At 38.5% G+C, this 7,310-nt stretch overlaps 1 pseudogene; it reads left to right on the top strand.

Annotated features, from left to right (window-relative positions):
* The first annotated feature begins 4,741 nt into the window (after window positions 1-4,741).
* The window catches only part of LOC116070773, a 5,899-nt pseudogene continuing 3,330 nt past the window's right edge, over window positions 4,742-7,310 (top strand).

Here is a 7,310-nt window from a genome sequence, read left to right as displayed (position 1 = left end):
GGGGAAGGAGAGGGAGAGGGGGAGGGAGAGGGAGATGGGCAGGGAGAGAGGGAGGGGGAGGGAGAGGGAGAAAGACAGAAGTGGGAGAGACAGAGAGACAGAGAGAGGCTCTACCTGGCATGGGTTTTTGATATCTCAAAGTCCACCCGAGTGATACACACCAACGAGTGACCTCTTCCAACAAGGTCATATCTCCCAATTCCTTCCAAATGCTTTGTCAACTGGGGATCAAGCATTCCAACATATGAGCCTATGGGGTCATTCCCATTAAAACACCACACACATCGACAGAAAATAAATTTTAAAGGTAAAAATATTTTTAAAGAATACTACTTAGCTTTAAAAAAGAAGCTAAGTTTAGTTGAGCAATAAGCTTCAAAATGAAATAGATACAATAATTTATTATTTTTTAAATGAAAGAGATAGAAAATAGGACTGCAATGAGTAGCTAAGGACTCAGTGTGAAGTTGGGAAGAATGTTAATACTTCCTGAATTTTATAGAACCAATTGAAAATATGGAAGTCACAGATGCCCATGTCCTAGCAGCTTCTGTTAACCTCTCGCTGACTCCCACTGGACTTTTAGCTCCATAGCAGCTCAGTTATCTTCCACAAGCCCATGTTATCCTTCCATTGCTGATTACTAATTTCCTGAGCAGTAATTACAGAGTTGACTCTTTCCGCTATTGAGTCTGAAATAGAGAATGAGGGCTAAGTTTAGAACAAAAGCTTCAAATTCTCTTATCCACTAAGGACATTCAAGGCCAAGGGCATATAAGGCAAAGAGGTACATCCCTCCCTTTTCAGGAAAATCTTTGTGAAATTACAATGACTCAAACATTCCTGCTAGTGCCTTAAAATAAAAGCGTGGATGTTAAAGACATTCCATCTTTGAATGGGCCCTTTAAAAAGGAGTCTTTTTCTGGATGGTATGGAAAGAAGGCTGTAATTATCTCAGCTCACTGAATACAGACACTCTGTCCATCCGCTCCTGCATGATTAAACCATTGTCATAGTCACAGTGTTGCTTCTATGTCCCAAATAAGCTCATTGTTTTAAAGTTGATTTGAAATAAAAGAGGAGAAGAAACATATTTTAATGGAATTAACTCCTTCCCTTTTCATCTCAGTTGCAAATCTAGTCCTTTGGGGCTTCGAGGTGACTGTTTCATCAACAAATACTGGTTTAGTACACATCATGCTAAGATCATGGTGCCTGCTTAGCAGTCTCCAAGTGAGGCAAAAAGGTCAGACAAACAAACAAATGAACAAACAAACAAAAAACAGGACAATGGGGGAGGGGAACCAACCTGTGGGCAATGCATTCACTAGGTGTGCATATATACATGTAAGCAAATATTCATACACAAAATCTATAAGTAAATCATTAAAAACCCAAGTGAAAAATAATTAGGACCTAGCCTTATTTGCATTTGGGGAGCTTATTCCTGGTTAAGCTAAATTCGTAGACCATTTTTTTACTGATGGCAGATTTTGTCATAATTAAGTCACAGATATGATAGCTGAACCACCAGCAGTATAAAAGGTACATTTTTTCAGAACAATTCTCTAAGCTTTTCTGACAGCAGCTAATGAATCTTATAGACACAGAAAAATAGTATATTATATTAGAATTGATACTAGGGGATCAAAAGTAAGCCTGAAACTCATGGACACCCACTCTCATTTCTTATGTTTTGTGGTATGTGTGTTATGTGTGTTGTATATGCAGTGTGTGTGTGTGTGTGTGTGTGTGTGTGTGTGTGTGTGTACAAACTGAACTTGGCAAGATCAAAAATTCACTGTAAAGTTGCAAACACAATATGCCAATTAATGAACCTATTCACATTGTCTGTTGGTTGGATGTGGCAAGTAGCCATAGCTACTCCAATAGAGACTCACTCCATTACTTTCAAAGCAAATGATCCTACTGAAACCATTATACTACTTTCAATTTAAAGAGAAAAAAAGATGGAGGTAGTTGAGCATCTCTTGTAATATATAGAAATATGAATTTGATGTCATTGTGGGACAGTGAAATAAATATAAGGTACTCAACATTTCTATTTCTGTGCTCAAGACAGCAAAGAGAAAACATGCGATCAGCTGAGTTGTCAACATTCCTATCTGCTTCCTGAATGAAGGAGTTTCTGGGTTGCTTGCTTGTCTAAATGGTTTATGACACCTGTAAGTCTATTGCTGTCAATGTTTGACTTTAAGTAAGATAGTAAAATGATAGGAATGTACCTTACAATTTATCTATGCTGTCTTCAGCATGTATTTTAATTGTATCATTAGCCAGACATGGGTAGATTATTAAGAATTCCTATATTTTGGATAAAGAAGCCAGAAATACACACTGGAAAAGAAGACAGCATCTTCAATAAATGATTCTGGTCAAACGGGATATATGTATATAGAATGATAAAAACAGATTCATACTTATCACCCTGAACAATACTCAGAACAAAATGGATCACGTACTTCAATGTAAAATTAAATACACTGAATCTGTTAGAACAGAAGAGGAGAATATTTTTGAACTTGCTGGCAGAAGAAACAATATTCTGAAAAAAACATCATTAGTACAGGCACTGTCAACAATAGTTAATAAAGGAGATATCATGAAACTAAGAAAATTCTTTATATCAAAGAAAAACATCATTTGAATAAAAGAGTAGTTCACCGAAAAAGAAAATATATATTTTTTCCAACTATGCATCCAATAGAGGGATAATTTCCAAATATATAGAGAACTCAAGAAACTAGACACCAAGAAAACAAATAACCCATTAAATCCACTTTAAGACAGGGTATAGATCTAAACAGAGAATTGTCAAAAGAGGAAAACCAAACTGAGGAAAAATTCATAATACACAGAACCTGGAAACAAACAACCCATATGTCTCCCAACAGATGAATGAATAAAGAAAATGTGGTATATTTACACAATGGAATATTAGTCAGCTTTTAAAAAGAATGAAATAATGGAATTCATGGGTAAATCAATTGAACTAGAAAAAAAAATCATCCCAAGTTAAGAAACCTGGACCCCAAAAGACAACTCTGGCATGTATTCACTTATAAGTTTATTTTACCTATTAAGTCAATGATTAAAAAAAGCCACAGTCTGGAGAACCACAAGCTTACATCTAGAGTCTGGCACTAGCAGGTACAGAGAGATTTTCCTAGAAAAGAGAAAAATAGATAGTTATGGCTTACTGGGTGGGGTCTGACATAAAAATATCTAGTGGGAGAAACTGGAGGAAATATTAGAGGAGACAGTTAAAAATACTGGCCATTTGAGAGTGGTATCAGTATGGAAACATAATACCGTAGATGTTTCCTAAAGACATTAGAAATATACCAATTACAAAAAACCAAGCCCTGACATAATACTGTGAGACAAGGAACTGCCAATTATGCCCATGAATCCAATTTTTGTTGGCTGTCTACTACTGGGCATGCAGTTTCACTAGTGAGTCTCCCTTATATGAAACTACATATTCATATGCAAGTAGTTACCAATTATAAAACTCACAGAACATAGAGAAATCAAACTGATGTATTCAAAATACACTCTGGTGTTTTTAGTATAGGAACATGTTCTGCATGCTATGAAAGGAGAAGCCTAAACAACAAACCAATCCTTTGATCTACAATTTGTCCTGTCTGCTAGACATGTAGTTCAATGGTAGCACAAAGATTGTGGAGTTGACTAACAAATATGTGAGTTGACTAAGACCACTAAATTTGAGAATACATAGCCCAGAGACTTTGAGTTAAATTACTATTCTACTAAAAGAACAGAGCAATAAAAGGACTTCTAATGGCATTCTGCTGTACTGACGGACAAGTGTCTTTCTCAGCAATCATCACCTTGAAGCTTCTCTCTGTCAGAGATGGGAACAAACACAGAGACCCACCGTTGGACAATATGCATGTCAGAGACAATTGAAGCACTCTCATAAATGGAATATCTTCATCAAAATCCTATCCAAACAGCTCAGGGAACTCTGTGGAGTGGGAAGTACAAAGAGTGTAAGAACCTGAATGGACAGAGGACGCCAAGAATATAATGCCCTCCACATCAACTTGACCTCACAGAGACTGAAGCAGTGTGCACCAGGCCTGCAGAGGTCTTTACCAAATGGGGTCCTAGAGCTGAAAACAACAATGACAACAACACAAAGTGGACATATGATCCTATTCCTAACCCAGAAGTTATCTCTAATTCTTAACTACTTGCAAAAGAATATTTAGTTTCCTCCAGGGGATTCTCACTGGGAAAACTACATGCCCAGGAGTAGACATCCAAAAAATTGAACTCAAGAATCCTTGAGGTCCCTTGTCTCATAATATTATATCAAAGCTTTGTTTTTGTTTGTTTGTTTTGTTGTAGGGGTGGTTGTTTTATTGTTTTTGTTTTACTATTATTTGTTTGATTCATTTTTCCATTAATTAATTTCTTTTATTTATTTTATGTTCAGACTGCTGCTGCTGCTGCTTGTGGTTCTCCTTCCTCCTCCCCTTTCTCTCTTAGAGGGTACCCAACCCCTGGGTATTTCCTTATCCTGGCACATGAAATTCCTGCAGGGTATGTGCATTCTCTCTGCTGCTGTTCTTGGTGGTCATCTCATGGTACTGGCATCTCCAAAACACTGCCTTCTTCCACTGTAACTAGGCTTCACCAATAGCCTCTCATAGGCTCTCTTCATGGTGTTAAGCCTCAACTCCTTAGCATGACCCCTTCAGTCCTGGGCCATTGTAGTGTCTTGCTGAGCTGCTCTGCCCGGCGCAACAGGTATCCGGAGGCAGCTGCTCTGCCCAGTGCATCAGGTGTGAAGCACCAGAGACAGTACCAGAGATCAAAGACAGAACTGGTAGCCTAGACTTCAGAGGAACTGAGACCTCTAATCCTCTCTCCTGCCTAGAGCTCTTGCTTGAAGGATGTTATTTCCCTGTTCTCACGTCTATGCTAAAAGCCGAAGGATTGTTCTGCTTGAGCTATATATATCTTGGTTCATTTAGTAAAAACACACCTTGATAAACCTACTTGGTGTCATGCTCTTTGTCTCTGCCCCGCTTATTTTCACAGAAACTCAACTACCCCAGTTCACGAGCACCCACGGAAGGAGAGAGACTGCAGGACGGTTTCCTTCAGGCTATCAATTGCAAACTGAGGCTGCCCCTTCACCAATGTCCTTCCATGGCCTCTCACTGTGCTAAGCTTCAGCTACTCTTCATGACCCCTTCATGCCTTCAAAACCAGTACCACCTGGGTGAGGCTTACATATTACCAAGTCCTGTTGCAGCACAAGGTACAAACTTGGCTAGCTCTGGAACACAGCCTCTTCGTGCTCTCAGAAAACACTTCCCAGAAGATGTGACCTCAGTGATTCTGGTCTCTTCTTAATCACCACTCCACTAATTTCTTAGCTCCAGCTAACCAGCATCAATAGTCCCACTAATGCAAAGGTTTTGCTTTAGTAGTTCTGCTATCTTGTTAATTATAGCTGATTCTTCAACCCCAGCTAACCACAACGACAGAATCTTCACCATCAAAACAATACAGCCCTGATAAGAGTCCTTAATCTTCCCTCTGAAATTTCACAAGCCAGGCCTCCATCTTCTGTACTGTTCTCAACACGATCTTCCAAGCCCCTACAGAAAATCCCACAGAGTTCTTAACAACCAAAGGCTCTTCTAGCTCAAAGTTCCAAAGTCCTTCCACAGTCCTCACCAAAACATGGTCAGGTTGTCACAAGAATACCCCACCATGCTGGTACCAATTTGTCTTAGTCAGGGTTTTTATTTTATTCATGCACAAACATCATAACCAAGAAGGAAGTTGTGGAGGAAAGGGTTTATTCAGTTTACACTTCCACAATGTTCATCACAAAGGAAGTCAGGAGTGGAACTCAAGCAGGTCAGGAAGCAGGAGCTGATGCAGAGGCCATGGATAGATGTTCCTTACTGGCTTGCTTCCCCCGACTTGCTCAGCCTGCTCTCTTAAAGAGCCAAAACTACCAGCCTAGGGGTGGCACCACCCACAAGAGGCCCTCTCCCCTTGATCACTAATTGAGAAAATGCCCCACAGCTGGATGTCATGGAGGCACTTCCCCAACTGAAGCTCCCTTCTCTGTGATAACTCCAGCCTGTGTCAAGTTGACACACAAAACCAGCCAGTACAGTTGCAGAGTGTGGCAGGGAGGGAGAGGTCTAATAAAAGAGAAGGGCCTTATAGCCTTGCTTCACGTTAGTATGTTTTATGCCTCTGAGCTTAATTTGATAGTTCTCAAACTTGGTTGCCAGTGAAGATTATAGTACAAAGAGTAAAATATGTACATATTGAAAAACTGAAAATATATGTAGAAACAGAATAGTCTATTTTCTACTACTAAAAAGACCTTATCATGGGCTAAATTTATTACCCAGAAATTTTTATTTTGTCTCATGATATTGGAAATGGAGACTTTCCTATATCTGATTACAGCATTGCAGGCAGAGTATTTCTTGTCACAGATGACATAGCAATAGATATGAGAGCTACCCTTTGTCTCTATTTCTATGAAATTAATGATTCAATCATTGGGTTACACTCATTGGATTTCTAAGCCCAAGCTACTCTCAAAGACCCCATGTCCATTACTTTAGCTGTGTTAAGCATTTAATCTCTTAATATCTCACTGTGTGTATTTAAATCATGAGATTAAGAAACAAACCATATTCCAACATTATAAGTACTGAAAGTTTTCTAATGGGAATATTCAATGTGATAAAAATGTATTTAAGTTAGCTATCTAAATAGAGAAGTACAAATGGGAAGGTGTCTGTGGTAACTTCAGTAATGGGTATAGACTATAACATTAAAGGCAAACGACACTAGAGTTTATTGTGTTTGTCAATAATATTTCTAAACTCTATTAAACTTACTATAAGCTTCAAAGTTGATTATTTCTCAATTTTATTTTTATCTGTAGCCTTATTCATAACCTGATCAATTATACAATTCTCCTCATGATATATACATTCAAACCTACATATCAACCAATGCATTAAATATTTCATACTATTTTTGATTATCATATTAATTTTAACCTCAACTAACAACTCATTTCAATTGTTTATTGGATGAGAAGGAGTAGGAATTATGTCATTTGTTCTCATCAGATGATGGTATGGCCACGCAGATGAAAACATAGCGGTCCTTCTGTAAGGAGAAATTAAAGCTTTAAACCTGTGCTGACTAGGAAGAAAAGTTACGGGCCTAAGAATCCATCACAAACTGGCCACATAGGCCTGGGAAAG

The sequence above is a fragment of the Mastomys coucha genome, unplaced genomic scaffold (genome assembly GCF_008632895.1).
Source record: "Mastomys coucha isolate ucsf_1 unplaced genomic scaffold, UCSF_Mcou_1 pScaffold22, whole genome shotgun sequence".
Classification (NCBI taxonomy): domain Eukaryota; kingdom Metazoa; phylum Chordata; class Mammalia; order Rodentia; family Muridae; genus Mastomys; species Mastomys coucha.
This window is presented reverse-complemented; position numbering and strand designations above follow the sequence as displayed.